This window comes from Corvus cornix, chromosome 12 (genome assembly GCF_000738735.6).
Source record: "Corvus cornix cornix isolate S_Up_H32 chromosome 12, ASM73873v5, whole genome shotgun sequence".
In the NCBI taxonomy this organism is placed as follows: Eukaryota; Metazoa; Chordata; class Aves; order Passeriformes; family Corvidae; genus Corvus; species Corvus cornix.
In genome coordinates this window covers 293,875-311,279 of record NC_046342.1, presented here as the reverse complement: position 1 = coordinate 311,279, position 17,405 = coordinate 293,875, and the positions used below count along the sequence as shown (strand labels likewise).

The following is a 17,405-nucleotide window of genomic DNA, read 5'->3' as shown; positions in this document are numbered from 1 at the left end:
AAATCAGTGGCAGAGGCAACACTGGGGAAAGAGCCTCTCCCCTTCCACAGCCTGAGGCATCAACCAAGTTTTCAATCCTCAAGGGAGGCTGTAAAGCAGGAAAAAGCAGCAGCAACCCCAACAAGCCCATTCCTCAGACAAAAACTGCTGACAAGGCATGGACTCCCTCCTAAGTCCTTTTGTCATAAACTGTCCTGGTTTGCCTGGCAGCTGAGATCAGTTTTGAGCTTGTTCTACACAGAGATGACTATATTTTATTTTAATTTTTTTTAAAATAAATAAGCAATAATATTAACATTACTTCAAATAACCTCTTTTTTGTGGCAGGATAATCTATTCTCTCCTTAGTTACCTGCCAGAATTGACTGAGACATCCTTAGTAATGTAAGTGCTGAAGCCATCTCTACAGAATTGCCTGGAGATAGCTAAATTCGTATGACTCAACACTATTACATGCCATTAATTTTGTCTTCAATTATTTAATTTTTTGAAATGTAAACAAGTTTGTACATTGATTTCAAAATTACTGCTGTTAATTTTCTACCCAAATGAAATGTCTGTCTTTCTGCCTATCTACATGGGATATCCAGGTGTACTCCAGCAAGTAACAAACCAGGTGTCATCTAGGAAATAAGGCACTTGGTGTCTGTAGAACATTTAGCATGTGTTGAATGCTCTGCATCATCAGCTGCATTCCGATCTCCTACAAAGAGAACAAAAATTTGCCATAAAGCGTGCAAAATTTTATCCATCTCCAGCAAGGCCAACAGGTAAGGCCAGCTTTAACTTTCTATCATGCCTCTCTTTTGTTGAGAAAAGTGAAAGAAAAAGAAATCTGTTGATATCCAATCACTGAACAGGTGTACTCCAACAGGATTTACATGGGCCCCCACATACACAGAGATGTTTAAACTCCTGCAGCAGTTTAAACCAGCTATTAAAAACTCCAAAAAGGCCGTCAAATTGCTTAAAAGTTTAAGGAAAAGCTACTTTTCAGGTTTGATTATTATTAGGCATTCAGTCTAAGAGCATTGCAGAAGTCTCAAGGCATGTGTAGAGAGACATAGTAATGCTGGTAAAATAACCTCAAGATGCTTTTGTGGAAACCTGTACTATGCTGTGTCCCTGAAGTCCCATCAGCCCACGAAGATAATGTTTCCATAATGTAATTGCAGCTGCATGATGTTACCACTATTGCATTTTAATAACACATGTTTAACTGTATCAGAGAATGAACAAGTGCACTGCAAAAAGCCATGGCACAGTAAACAAGCAATTTTCTTAATAAAATTTGAAAGAACCCTGGAAACCTGGTTTTACATAAGTTAATTGCAGAGGGGAAAAAATTTAATGGGAGGCGTTAGAATTGTGCCGCAGTTAAAACACAAGTCAGCAAGGCAAATTAGAGACTGCTTTTAAAATTAATATCAAACTCCAGCACGAAACACCAAATACGTAAATGTCTCAGCAGAAATTCAGCTCTTTTCCTAAAATCAAATGTACAGACTCTTCTTTGGAGTGTGTAACATATCCTTTGTGCCTCTGCCTAGCAACAAGCTGCCAGGGGCTGGATGCTCTGCGGAGGGACATTCCTGTTACCCAGACCTACCATCTCTTTATGTCTTCTGCTGGGTTTTTGGGGGAAGTCAGTCCTATTTCAGGTTTTCTCCACACCCATTCTGTCTGAAGCGGTGGGTAAGGTGGGTAAGTTGCGGAGCTCTTACATTAAACAGAAAGTGGTGAGCTGTATTCTGTCACTGCACAGCTGTATTCACAATTGCAGTCTCACACACAATGTTGATTGTGTTTACCAGCAAAAGCTATCTTGTAAATGATGACCAACGCACCTAATGGCTTTAACTTATTTATAGGACTGCACAAAGGCTTCAGACCCAACCTTTGCTCTCATATTGCCAACGGCTATAATTAAATTTTAATTGACAACCTGAATCCGCCCAAGAGTTTTTTCTTCATCTCTCCCAAGGACTTGCAGGGTGCTGTTCCCTGGACCTGACTTGCACTTACTCAGAGCCAAAAAGTGGTTAGGGTTTTTACCAAGTTTAATTCAAGCTCCAGCTCTAGAATGATGAGTAGCACACTGTCCTGGGGTGATGTTATGAAGCTGCTTTATTCCTTAACTGTCCACTCAATGCCCAAGGACGCTGTGCCTTCAGGATGGGCCTAAGGGGCGGTTGAACGGTTTGTCCCAAGGGCTCCGGGGTCTGGGCAGGGCTCAGGAGGGAGTGTGCCGAGAGCACCATGATGCTTTTCTGGGGTTCCTTTGTGTTCCAGCTAGCTGGGAAAAGGTTCTGTTGGGGTTTTTTTCTTGTTCTTTTTTCCCTTTCCTTCCCCTTGCCTCACTGTACCTGCACGAGTGCCTTCTATAGCTCCAGCCTGAACAGAGAAACCCCTTGACTAGTGGTCTCAGATCCTGTTTATCAATAATGAGGTTTGATAAACTCTGTAAAGAGGATACCTTTGCTCTTCCAGCCTACACCTCAGCAGAAATTGTTCCCTCTGCACATGTAGAGGAGCAGCTGGATATGCTCTAGAGGATTAAAGGGAAGTTAAAACACTGGGAAGAGGGAAGATACCACAGGAAGATGGAACAGGCAAAATAGTAAATAGCAAGGAGGGAGATGGAGAGAGCAAGATAGATTCTTTACCGAAGTACCATCACATTACCAAAACCTCAAACTAACCAAAAATCCCAACCAAAATCACCACAACAAAACCCCACAGCAATTCAGACTTTAAATAAGTTTTTTTTTCCCACACAGGCTGTGAAGGTCAATGGGACATTTGATACAGGCAGTATGTTTTCATTCTGGAAGCAGCCTGGTTCTCCCTCCTGCCAGTGTATATTATTCCTACAAAAGACTACCAACTAAGAAGAGGAACCCACACCTACAGACTCTATAAACTGAAACAGAGAAAAGCTATTGTAGGCAAGGGAGATCAAACATGCACACTACACAGCAGGTATCAAATGTCTTTTCTTTTTTGTATTTAACACAATGTTAAATACAATGTTTTACTGCAGTCTTGGTTCACATTCAACACACTCAGCAAAAGCTCACTGCAGGATTTCCTTCAACTTCAACAAGATCTGGATCAACTCATGAGCATACAGGCTCTCTTTCCATTACAGAACCACAGCACCATGGAATGGGTCAGGTCAGAAGAGACCACAGTGGGCTCACCTAGTCCAAACTCCCTGCTTGAGCAGGGTCCCCGGGAGCACATTCCCGTAGAAGATGCGCAGTACGCGCAGGCATTACGAGCAAGGGGCTCTCCCACACATCTACAACTCAGAAATCATGTTGGTAGCAGCTCCCTGCCCATGAGCTACTTCATTTCAACAATCAAAAGTGTCTTTAAAGATGCATCAGGACGATTGCTCTACGCTAGCAGATTCAGGAATGCTGTCTGGCAGCCAGCACAGCTCTGTACCGCAGTACTAGCCAGTTAGGACATAAATATTGGAGCCAGGTAGGCAGTTTACCTCTCTCTCCAGCACGTTTCAGTATAGATAATGCCTGGTTGTGCCAGGTTGTTTCTCAAATCACTAGCCACATGAAAAACTGCTATCAATTATGTTTGCATATGTCTGCAGATCTTTTCTTTAACTGGGCCGTTGGCCTTCCCAGTAACACATAGGTGCTTCTCACAGCAAGTCTGTAATGAATTGGGTTTGAAGAGAATGGCTCTAGACACCCTTGAGGTTCTAAGTCAAGCTGTATCTCTAAACCTGAGCAGATACACAGAGAGATAGAAGAAATACTTTTTTAATCTTACTCTCCTTTTGCTAATTCAGTTGTGTTACAGAAAAGCCTGTGTAAAAGTCTACAATTGTATTCTAGAATCATACTTCGAAAGACTAACCCTCTAACCCTCAAAAGACTATCTTCAAATGTACTGTTTATAGACCTGGTTTACCTTTACTAAGAAGCCTTTTGTTTCCTTTGAGTAATTTTCTGAAGGCATGTTGCACCATAGTTTTGATTTTTGGCTTCTAACTTGAGCTGGAAACTGAGAGCAGCTTTCTTGTTTCAGTGCATACCCAGGCTCCTTGGCACAGCAGAAATATCAGGGCACCTGATGGCCTCAGCACAAAAGCTGCTTCTTGTACTGCCTACCTGCAGACCCCCGAGGCGATGGCACGACAGGTCCTGCTGCAGGGAAAGCCTTGCACACCATGGCACAGCTCCACACCAGATCTGCTGCCAGGCCCAGAGATGTGGAAAACTCTCCCCTGGCACAGAGGCAGCAGCTTCCCCCACAGCCTTCCCAAAAGGGCAGAAATCCTGGGCCTCAGCTCTCACTCAGTATTACCTACAGACACAGTCTTATGACTTTCTTTGTTTGCAGCTGCTTAACCAGGGTTTAGCTCATGATTTAACAGGGCCCCTTACTTTGATTACTCGAGAATTTTAAGAGTTTTGCTAAAACCTTTGTGAAAAAAGTAAGTTAAACACACCAGCCATTTTCAAATCCTCTCTAAGAATCAAAGCAGGTTAAAGAACTGCAACGTGCAGTTGGTTAATTTGTGCCGCTTTGGCTCCATAGGGCTGTGTTCTTTTCAAGCCTTGTGTAACTGTCCTTAATTATACTTTCAATTAATTTCCTGAATGGACAGTAATGCTGTCTACAACGAGGCATGCCACTTAAAAGCAAAGCAAATAATTTCTTGGGATCGTTACTACAACATGGTAACATAAACATGTATTTTGTGCCCTGAGCAGCATCAGAACAAACTGACTCAGACCACTGACCAAAGATGCCCTTTCCTACTGCTTTTGACAGATATAATAAAAAAAAAAAAATAAAAGAAAGAAAGGGGAAAAAAAAGGAGAAAATATATTGTGGTATAGATAGTCAGATAAACTGACAGGCAAGCTTTGTATACTTTGTATATACTTACTGGATTAAATTTCCTTTAATAAACTGGAGCTGTTTCAATAATAATAATAGAATCCTAGGTGCTGGTTTCCAATATTTCATCCCATATAATAGTGCAATTCCATTTTGCATTGTTTTCTCTATGACTTGGATGAACACCATCTGGCAGCAGGTGTCGGGAGGATTTACATTGTGAACTCACCTTCAGAGTTTGCCCTAAGGTTACCAAAAAAATTTTAAGTTCCTGGAAAGCCACACTGATCCTACATCTCAGTGAAACCGGAATAAATATCTAATTTCTTTTCGTAATGGCCCTGCTGTTCTGCAAGAACAGAACACGAGGGATCTCTTTACATGCTAGCTCACACACATACCTCCTATTTTATCCGATTATATAGATGCTTTTAAGACTCCACCAAAATTAATAAAGATGCACTTGACTATATCTAGTCTGAAAAACAGTTAAGAACAGTTAAAAAAATTAGTGTTTTTTGGAACTAGGATGTAAAATTCATCTTGGTGTCTAAATTGTGTGGTCTTTGAAACTACCAATGGATCTGACATAAAGGTCTCAAAGCTGAAGCTTTCTGGACTCTGAATTATGATTTTTTTAAAATATATTAAGACAAAAATTATTTGGAACGTCAGAAACTGGCATCCCTCAAATTGGGACAATTGGAAACCTTAGTTTTCCTGCAATATTTTCAGTCAGATGGTTTGGAAAACAGCCCCAATTTTAAGCTTTTCATCCTCATGCCAGGTGTGGGAGAAATGTGTGTTTAGGAGGTAAGTAACCGACCAGTAGCAATTAAGTACATCAGAGCAGTTTTATTTCTCACATTTTGCATTTCTCCTGACAGCAGTTCTTTAAGAAAGTCTATGCTCAAGATATTCATGTCTCACTTCCCATACAGGCAGCACCATTGCAGAAGCATCTGCCAAGGAAATCTGCAATGTTACTTACCAAGAAGGAGATTAACCATAATTGTTGACAATAATTTCTTTCAATATTTACACCATACCATAAACCAAGGCTTTAGAACACAGTGACTGGGGCATGGTGCAGCCAGGTTAAGGAGTCCACATAGAGATTTCTTTTTCATCTTCCTCATTCATCTTCATATGCCACCAATACAGAAAAAATGCAACGTTTCTAAGCTAGGCTGAGATTTTGTGTTTTCCTCTCTTAAAAATGTGAAGGTGTTAATTTCTATCTTGCTCATTTTATTTTTTAACCTTTTCAAAATTGCTGTTCTGTATTTTGAGTCTATAGTTGCAATCCTTTTATAAAGATCCTGAGACTGCCCAGTGTTGTGGTGTAAGTATCCATTACTCTTAAACACTACCATTAGTTTCTCTTCTGAAATAAAAAACAAGTGCCTAGAGATGCAGCACACAACATCATCCAAACCACAGCTGCCCTGGCCTCAGCATTAGGATGTTTCCTGTCTCTGTCATTGATTACCTCTGGTTTGTATATTAATCCTGCAGAAAAGCAATGGCAGAGAGAAAGATAAATTCATATCTCAATCTGCCTGCCTACTTAGGAAGTCAGAAAAATGGTTTGGTGGTGCTCAAGAAGGAAATCCTCAAAAGGGACTAATGACTTCCCCTTGAATTATAACCCTTTTACAATCCATCACACTGATTTAGGGCCTCACAGCTCACCCTCCTGGCAGCCACTGCACTGCAGTGATTCACTACAGTCCTACAGCAGAGACATAGCCCAAAAGATTAAATTCTGCCTGCATCCCTGCCTTGAGCCCAGGCCCCCCTGGGCCTGCGGAGGCCAGCAGTGAATGCAGGTGTGCAGATGCAGACACCTGGAGCCTGCTCCAAGCACGGGACGTGGCCTGTGTTTAGTCACTGCAAGCTCCTTTAGGAACCAGATCCAGGACAGAACTCACATTTAGCAGTGCTTCATCCTGAAGCAGCTGATCCCAAAGCAAATCAGGGGATTCTGTGGTTGCACCTAGTTGTTCTATCACAATGGGATTGGACACAGGCCAGCACTGCTAGATTTCCCTGTGGGGCTCACTCTCATTAGCATGCCTGGCTTGCCAATGTTTTGAGACAACTTTGAGCAACTTTTCCTCCTTCTGTCCTCAGACATTTAAGTCACTCAGCTTCAATGAAGATCCACAGCACAGAATGACCTTCCCCCTCCAGCAGAGATGGGTGAAATTCTTTTCTGAGATGAAGGAGGAACTGTGTTTCACCTAATGAAGTGCAGCAGTGTAGCTGTCAGAGCACTCAGGTGACTCCTTTCCCAACAGGATGGTCCAGACCTGTGCCCCAGATACCATAACCATGGCTTTATCACTGTCAGAGTCGGGGTGCTCAGCCTCTCACACTGGAGTCACGTCGCTACCCCTGAAAATATTTACTGGATCAGCAAAAGAGTGATTTTGGATTGGCTTTCCCTGCGCTCCCCAAAGCACCCACTGAGCACCCCCATGCTGGGCTGAGACCTTAAACTTCTTGCACTTCTGGGCATAACCGCAAATTTTTATCTCTAACTACCAATTTACCTCCTCTAAGGCCTATGTTTTAAAGTAAAGTTGCATCTTCACCCTGTAGACTAGAGGGACCTCAGCGTTATCAAAACAATCTGGACATTCCTGGGGTGGGGGGGAACAGCTCCATCCTCAGACCCTCAGGGAGGTGAATTAGCCAGGGTTCAGCTTCCAGGCAGATTCAGCAGTCAGATACTCAAAGAAAGCATTTCTTTAGGTAGAAGCACAACTATTGCTTCTAATCTCCAATTAAACAGGGGTTTTAAAAATCCCATTTGCAGATCTAAACCCCATTTATCTATGGGTAATTTCCTCCACACCTCAATATTTCAGTAACGCTGGACTGATGTTCAACTCCTTCACATGAGTAATGGGAGCATTAAACAGAGATGTTGGCAGCACAGTTTGGCAATGGCAGAAACTGTCACAGCAAAGTTAAAAAAGTAAAATATGCATCTTAATAGGGCAGCTATCCTAAACTTACATTTCATGTAAGTTTCTACAAAGCTTCTATGAAAGCAGATAGGAATTACTTATAACAAATACCCTGTAAATACAAAGATGTTTTTATATCCATGGGCTATATAACTGACATTATGATATTCTTGATATCTTTTGTATTTATTTTATGTCCTATTAATTCCATGATCACTATACTCTAAGCCAAAGAAAATTATTCACAACTAGTGCAACCATCAAGATTTAACAAAAACACAAAAGTCACTCAGCAAATAAAGTAGAAAAGCCAACAACATGAAATAATTGCAAGTATAAGCATCTAGTGAAGTGAAAATATGGCAACAGTGCTAATAAACGGGTTATGTTGGCATTATTTTTACACACTGTATCAAGTATTTGGTGAAAAAAAGGAAGACAAAGCCAGATGGCGCTGCTTTCGTTAGGCAGCAGGTCTTGAAATAAAAGCCCTTATGTATATACACGTTTTTGGAGATAGGAACCAGAAAAGAGAAATATTTGCAATGTGTTTCTGATAGTCTGCAAGTAAAACACCAGAAAATTTGTATTTTTACAGACAGCCCTCAGCATAACTGCAGAGGGGAATGCAGACCACAGGCAGAATTAATGTCTACAGGTTCTGCTGAGGCCACTCAGCACTACCAGGTGAAACAGATTTTAAAATTTCCTTATGTATCATATTTAATGGTTTTAGTCCAGTCTAGTCTATAGACAGTGTTCACCACATCCCAAAGCTGTCAAATTCTTTTAATGTCAGCTTTAAAAGCAATGCCAAGGACTCCAGCAATGCCAACTGTCCTTCTCTGGTTCAACCTCAAGCTGCTGGGCAAACTGTGAGTGGTGCTGCAGGAAATTCAAGCAAATTAATTTTAATAGTGATTTCCAGCCTTGAAATTCCATCTGGGATTGAATTTCCTCTTGCTATTTTAAACTGTGTGTCAGCAATAAACAGCATCTGTGTTTGCTACCTAGCTGGTCTATCACAATGGGATTTGAAGTAGATACCATTTTAAATGATCCAGACCTAAAGATTTCATGTGGTTTCCTCAAAAAATCAAACAAACAAACTGTCAAATTTCTGGCTTTTCAAAAAGCTCCTGTCTATGAACCTGGCAAAAGAAAGCATAAAAGGGATGTAAATTTATATCTGTAAATTCATATATTGGAACATTACCATGACAAAGAAACTACCCAAAAACGCTTAAAGGCCAATGAGTATGAGCCAGCCCTAAGTCACCTGGTCTGACCTCACAGCTAATCCTACTTGAGCAAAATGTTAGGCTAGCTGACCTCCTGATGTTTCTTTCAACCTAGATTACCCAGAGAATCTAGGGACAACTTCAGAAATTCTGGAAAAAACAGCCTTAACTAGGAATTCTTTCTAGAGAACAAAACGAGCCCCACTACTTGCACACTCAAGACATGAACTCCTGTGTTACACACATCAGTCACACCCATAAGCCTATTTTGCAGTATTTATGGACAATGCACATGAACTTATCCCATTGCACACAGTGGAACCTGAACTCAGTCTCGAGAGAGCACAAAAATCCCAGAAGGGATCAGGCCCTACAGTCCTGCACACAGACACAATCCTACTGCTACACAGCAGCTCTAAAGCCTTGACTGATGCTCCAAAACTGGGATAGCTGGCAAGATCACCGGTTTCTTCTTTTTTTTCTTTTTTTTAAGGATAGTAATATTAATAAAAGACACGAGGAACGGGGGGGCTGCACCTCAGCAATGAAGGCTGCTTTCTTCATGCCTCTGGCCCACTGCAGGGCAGGTGCTTGGGGGTCTTGGGATCCTCAGCACTGCTGTTACCTGTGGAGATGGTGCTCTACCTTGCGGGGAAATTGTCTCTTTTTCTTCCTTCCTCTCTCCCTCCTCTCCCCATACACCTTGGAAGCTGGGAACTACTCCTAAAAGCATGAGTCTGATACAAAAGAACCCTTTGAACAGCTCATTTATTTCCTTTTTTCCTTTCCTCTTTTTTTTTTTTAAATTCATTTCAACAACATACATTGTTCTATGAATTACATTTGTGAGTAATTCCATATACAGAGGCCTTTTCACTTAACTGGATTACTCCTTTCATTGAATCAGCCTTTGCCAACAGTAGCTCTAGGGCCTGATTCTTCTCTTATTTACCTGGTTGCTGACAAGCTATGTAGGGACAAACAACTCAGATTCACACCTGTACCGACACCTGGCATTTTAAACAGGTGCATTCTTTACTCTGGTTTACAGATAACCTCCTTCCACTCCCTCTTCTAGAGCACTGCTCTACCTCTGCACATACCTGAAAAGTACATTAGGTTTGATTTTTCTTTGAATTCCTTGTTTTGGAATATATTACTGCAAATGGGTCATCTCTGACCTATCACTGCCTACACATTTGATGAAAAAAGTTTAAATTCACCTTTCAAAAGTAAACATTAAATTCCAGAGTTTGTGCACAGAGGTATTTAAGTCGATCTCCATCTATTTGATAAAATAAAATCTATAAAAATAATTTAATGATAGCAAGGAAGTTCTGTTGGCTAGAATGAAGCAATAAGAACACAGTTTGGGAATGGAAATGCAACTGATTCCTGATCTCATTCATTACCCAGATGAAGATTCAGCCCTCTGAAGTGAATTACCAGTATATCCTCTAAAACACACCACCACCTCCTAAACCCCTGTGTTATTTGTGTATTTTGTAACACACAGCTAAGTTACGCAGCTTCAGGCACAAGCAAATGTGATTTTCTTAGCAAGACACTTTACCAGCTAAGAGAAATCATTAACACTCATCACAGTTTTATAAAATATAATGCTCAAGCTCAGCAGAACTTTTAGACCAGCCTCACCATGCCAAATTTGCAACTTTATATGCCATTTCATTTCAGCTCTACAATTTCCACAACAAATTTTGCATAAAAATCACATCCTCTAATTGTACAAGTGTGTAAATATACACACATATATATATGCTGTGGTTAAAAAAGGTGCAATGATTCTATTAGGACTTTCAAAAGGAGAAATTAATATATAGAAATAGACTAAGGTAAGCAATTTCAGCCAGAAAGTGTAAAAGTTATGAAGTCTTTAAGACAGAGGATAAAAATAGGAGCTTTATTTCCTCCAATTGAGTCTCTTCTATCCAAACTCTTGACATTTCTTTCCTATTTGAGGTACAAGGCTGTACCTAGTTTCTCAGATAGAACTGTGTGGTAACACTCCCTGAAGCGTGAATCCTGTTCCCTCGCAGGAAAGGTGCAGCAGTGTAAGCACACCCCAAAGTAGGCATTCCAGGAGGGAGTTAATAGAAAGCTTAAGCCAAGACTGCCAGATCTCCTCAGGAAGTGTGCTCCAGAATTAGAGAACAGTAGGACCACCTCACAACCTGGCAGGCTGTCATCATCGTCTAAAAAAATACATAAAAAACAGATCATCAGACTCTCCAGGGAGGAATGCCAATAATTTGTGTAAAGGGCCAGGCTGGGGGACCACACAGCTGTCTCTGAACACCTGTAGTCAGACAACACGCTGCCATGCCATGCCAGGCCCAGGCAGAATTCTCTGGTTTCCAAATGACTTGTGGCCATGCTGCAAATCCATACTTCACATTCAGATGAGATACCCAGGAGCACTCCCAGCCACCTCCCTCCCAGAGGAGCCCGAGGCCATTGGGTCCCTCTTCTCCCTAAAATCAGCCCTGCCAGGCACAGCCTTGCTAACATCTGCACTGCAGGCACGTCGGCTGCTCACCAAACAGCACTGAGCACTGCAGACTACAGAACAGCTGCTTGTACAAGGCAGAATAGAGCAGCTGAGAGGCTGAGCTGAGTGTACGACTGGCGTGCTGTGAACACAGCACACTGTACAGCAATGTGTGAGTGCATGGAGGGCAGCAAGCCCAGGGGAAGTGAGTGCTACAGCACAGAGAAGTCCTTTATGTCATGGGTAGTGCTTGCTCTTTAAAGAGAAAATTAACTGCCTTACACTTCTAAATGCATCAAAAATTAATCCAGAAGAGTACTGTTAAATTGTATATTCTGGGTCAGATCATTCTCACTAACTCCAGACGTCCCCCATTTTAATGCTAAACCACTTGTGTAGATGTTTCTGCTTATTTCTAGGTAGGAGCTTGCTCATTTCCTTCTGGCACAAGTCCAGCACTGCTTGAAACCTCCTCTTTCTCAAAAAGTCTGTTCCAAACGTGTGTGCCAAGCAAGGCAGCACACCTTAAGCAAAAAAATGTATTTAATCACTGGCTTCAAGATTTTAAATCCAAAATGGACAAATGTGATTGCTGAAACTGATCTTCCTAATACCAGAGGCCGGAAATTTCCATATGTGCTTCATGCATTAAGCCCACAACCAGTTGCTTGTGAGCAGGCAAAATCAGAGTCACAGAATCATGGAATGTTTTGGGTTGTAAGTAACCACAAAGATCATCTTGTCGCAACCCTCCTGCCATGGACAGGGAACCTTCCACTAATGTCTTTCCAGAATGTCTGGAAAATGTTCCAAAATGTCTTTCCAGATCCTGCTGATTAGAAGGGAAGGGCACTATCCCTTGCCTTGATCATTGGCTTTTCATTAAACTCATAGTAAATAAAAACATTCAGGTCACTTTCAGAACTCTGATGTTGACATAACCATTGATTCCTGGGGCTGTCAGGCGGCCCTACAGTTCAGGTGATTCCGGAGCAACTCCAGCAATGCAGGTAGGTTACTATACAGGGGATTCAAACACCCTCCTTACCCTGTGTTATGCAGTGTAATCACTCACTAAATGAGTTCTGAAGTAGCAGAGAATTAGATACCTGCCTGCAGTACAGAAAACTGCTTGCCATATTGATATTATATACCCCTCTCTCCCAGACACTTGTCACAGCACCTAAAAATATCCCAATGACCTGCTTCTCTGATTGCGTGCCCACAGCAGATCACTGATTCACAGAAGAAGTTGAAAAAGACCTTTAAGATCATCAAGTCCAATCATCAATCCAGCATCACCACTATTTCCACCAATAAACCATGTGTGCCATATATACACTTTTTTTAAACTCTTCCAGGGATGGTGACTCCACCACTACTCTGGGCAGCCCATTCCAATGCTTGACCACCCTTTCTGTGAAGAATTTTTCCCCTAATATCCAATCTGAGTCTTCCCTGGCACAACTTAAGGTCATTTCCTCTTGTCCTGTCACTTACTACCTAGGAGAAGAGACGGACACCCACATCACTATAATCTCCTTTCAGGTGGTTGTAGAGAGCGGTAAGGTTTCCCCTGAGCTTCCTTTTTTCCAGATTAACACAGATGTGCTGCTACAATTAATTCTCAACCCAAAACTTTACTTTGACAAAGTTCAGCTTATCTAAAAGCCCTTCAGTGTGCATGCCCAACCAACTCCTCCTTCCACAACCCTCTCCAATATTAGTGATGGCTGCAGTCATAACCCAAAACAGTTTTGAATCCTTCTTCCTCTTTCTCTCCAACGCAGAGCCGAGTCCTGATAGCCTAGTTAAACTTTTTTGCAGTGGGTATGTGCTTGATTGCCACAATCAGACCAGACCTTCCAGCCTTACTTTCCTTTATCACTCCGGACTAAGTTGCAGTTTGTGGGAAGTGAGTAATTTTGTAAGATAAATATTATGGCACTACAGAATTAATAGTGTCACAGATTTACTAAAGATCCAGGGTATGCAACAGGTCTAAATTATGCATCATGACCCCTGGACACAAAATGAACTGCAGGAGATAAGCTTGCAGCATTGCTTACACCGCTGGGTATGTCCAACCAAGGGAAGTAATTCCATACTGGCACCATTCATTATAGAAAATAGCACCATTTTCATGCCCATTATGAAGCTATTTGAAACAGCTGGGAAGAAGCAGACAGAAGCACATGAAGCAAAGACTGATTTTAGAGGGATGAATGGAAGATGCAGGGAATTCTGCAGTTCCACTGCCAGCCTTGGTGTTTGTCGGGCCTTTCTCCTTTGCTTTATCTCCAAATTAATGCTTTGATTTTTTTTTTACCCATCCAATTTTTGTTTAAAAAGGGAAAGTCTTGTCCTTAGGTGAACATCTCTGCTGCATCCCTCCATTCACAGAGAGCATCATGGAAATGCCTTTTTGTCTATCTTCTCCCAACTCCCAAGCAGTTCACATAATCACAAGGAGGAAGCATCAGACAGGAAATTATGACAAGACAAAACAAACAAACAAACAAAAACAATTAAGTAAATAATTCAGGTGAAATGTAAAGAGAGAAGTCAGTTTCCTTCCTAGAGACCTACAAGTAGTCATGAACTAAAGAGATATCGGACAGCAACACCTCGCTACTTTTTATTAATGTTATTTTCATTAAAATCAGTCAAGCATTTAGAAAAGAGCTGCCTAAATTAAGCATTTATATTAACATTATTTTTAAAACACCACTAATTTCTGCAGAATGTAGTGCAAGGCTTACAGGAATAACAGGAAACTAAAAAAGGAAGAAAGAGCACCAAATAATGTGCTTTCACTCCAAGTAGTTTTAAAGATATGATGCACTTTCACCTCTTCCCAGAATAAACAATCAAATTGCACATATCTTGCAGTAAGATAAAAAGGGATTTTGGTTTGCCTTTTTTTTTTTTTTTTTAGCATAGCTCCCAGGGCAAGGAACTAAAATTTCATAACTGTAAATTTAGATGCCAGAAAAAAAAAAAAAAAAGCAGGACGTGATGAGGAAGGTAGGAGGAGATTACAAAAGGTGCTGCAGTAGTATCTGATGCAAAGTACCAGTCTGGGAATTTTAACCTCTATATCCATATTAAACACCTCAAGCAGCCTCATTTTTCATCATCAGCACCCTCCTTCTTAGTTCCCTTTCTTCTACGTTTTTGAATGACTGATCCATTTCCCCACAGGAAGATTGTACCAATCTCTTTACTTAAACTTGTGCTGTAGTTCAGAAGTACCAGTTTGGATCACAGCGTGCTGTTATGGTGACCACAAATGCCAGGGAGTACCATATACTTTTTATTTTGGGTTTCCTCAGATTGTCTCTTTGGCCACATATATAGTATTCAGGCAGAGAAAATGAATCCCTAGCAAAATAAAATGCAAATCCCTCCCCAAAACCAAGTCAGAGCAAAAAACTCTTGACATTTTTGTGAAATGCGAAGTGCTGTCCTTTCTAGTTGAGTTTCAGCAGTGTTGTAGGACCATTCTGTGCCACAAAAAACCCCACAAAATGGTTAATAATTACTAACAGCTTGAGAGTCTAATAGAGACTGGAAATTCCTTTCATAGCTAAAATGCAAAGATGCAGAGTAGTGGGGTTTTTTTGTTTTCAATACTCCCACCCAAATTTCAAGGGCTGTTCTGACAGTGGTCCCAAGGATTGTCTTTGCACCCTCCAACATTTGGTCTGCAAAACACTCACAGACTGCCTGCCTCAGACTCCTGTGACAACACGTGCAGGCTCTCTCTGTGTCATTGACAGGCAAACAAGACCTACCTACCACAGAGTGTTGCTTCATTCCATGGCTGAAGACTGATCACATCACCAGGCTGCCTCTCTCTTACCACAGCTGGAGTCTGAGCCTACTTCCCTGTAGGGAGCACAGGGTCTTTTTCATAAGCAGCAAAAGGTTGTTTTTTTCAGATTCAACCCACAGAACTAACTCAAAGGCTGGATAACAGGAAATTTTATTGTTAAAAAAATTATACTGGACTGACAAATACAAAGTTTCAACAGAGAACTGACTGTTTCAGACCATATGCCTCACAAACACAAATTCAGCTGTTTCCCAGTTCCACTGAAATTACACCCATTTCCCACAGGATTAACAACAGATCCTACTCTCAGGTCTCCTTGGCATGTGACTGTGCAGCACAAAGCAAGCCACCACACAGGAGGAATCACTCAGCACTATCATTGTCATGTACAAAGAGCAGATCTCTCGTTTCTAGGACTAAGGGCAGCATAATTTCACTAGAGCACATCAAACCTTTACAACTGCCAGACAAGGTTCTCAAAATGCATTTGCAAGGGAGTACAGAAGATGAAAAAGGAGTCTTTAGAAATACAACAGTATCTCTGGAAGTGTCACTGGATGCTTGCAACCAGAGAGGGTTCTGACCAGGTTGTCTTGGGATCCAAATGCACCAACAATTATGGTCCATGCATATTTAATAACTTTTGAATGAACAGGTAATATATCTGATAAAGGCTGGCCTAGCTGAGCGTATTACTGAAGTTTAGCTACCACAAACCCCCAAATTTAGGAAAGCAATGTCCTTTTTTAAGCCTTGGACTTGTTAAGAACTGACAACAGTGTGGTTTATATACATACACATATACCTTTGCTGTAGTAAAACATTGTTTCTTCCATTTTCTATGGGCTATAACAACAAACTTTATTTCTCTCTCTAAATTAGTGTTTCCTAGCCCACTGCACGAAACAGGCAGCCAAGGAAGCAAGATAGATGAGGATTTCCTGTGAAGTCTAATTAAATAAATGCTCACTGTGTCGTTTGTGAAGGCAGTAACTTGCGAGTGTACATTGTGTCAAAGGAGTTTTGTGTGATGAACATTAATGATCAGTTCAGCACAGCGTGGAGAACAGTGAAATGAAATGTTCAGCAACCTTTAGCATGAAAAATAGAAGCCCAACATGTGCTTAATTTGTACTTTGCCACATCTGGTTGTCCATTTGCTTTCGTGTGGACTCCAAAAACGGACTCAGTCACCAATTAAGTCTGCTTTAACAAAAAATCACTGTGAACTCCCAAACAGAACTCAGCAGTTTAAAGTCAGAGAAGTCAGTGCAGCTTAAAGTTGAGGTGAATATGAATTTCCATCACACCCCACTGGAGAAACTCCACAGCACTAAACAGTCAGAGACACATAAAATTTTAAGGTGGTTGCCACAATTCCCCTCTCCTACCTGCTCAGAAGTTATTGCATGTGAGAGAGGTGGGCTCAACTGCTGCATGGGTAAAGCTGCAGGGATATGGCATACAGGGGAGATTTTTACTTGGTGTGTCACAGTCCTTAAACTTCAGCCTGCATTTGCAAGTTTATAGTATCTTTTTAAAAATTCAAATTATGTTTATATATATTTACATTCTGTATGATTGTTTACATTCTATATGTTTACTTGCATTCTGTAAATAGAATATCCTTTAATTCTCTTTAGAGGACGAGAAAAACAAGTCCTAACATAGTGGATTTTGAAGGAGTTCACTTGGGGAAGACACATTTGGACTCTTCACATAGAAAGTGGCTCGTTTAACAACTACTCAGGAACACTTTCAGCGCAGATGAGCAGATCAGGCTTTAAAAGAGATCACATGTGGTCATATAAAACCCAATTACTTACATTTATTTTTTACATTTCTGCTCTTGCTGGCAGCTGTTTCTATGCATCTGAGCGTTCCTCTGATGTCCCATTACCATCACACCTGTATGTTGATCGGTTTTGTACGTGCTCTTGGCCACAGCACAGATGGGAAAGTAA

At 41.2% G+C, this 17,405-nt stretch overlaps 1 long non-coding RNA gene across 2 annotated transcripts in view; it reads right to left on the bottom strand.

Annotated features, from left to right (window-relative positions):
* The window catches only part of LOC104695731, a 37,798-nt gene that overhangs the window by 19,183 nt on the left and 1,210 nt on the right, over positions 1–17,405 (bottom strand). For both annotated transcript variants that reach the window (XR_005602978.1, XR_005602977.1), the window contains exon 2: positions 17,268–17,377. This is a non-coding gene — a long non-coding RNA (uncharacterized LOC104695731). The remainder of the gene's footprint in view (positions 1–17,267; positions 17,378–17,405) is intronic.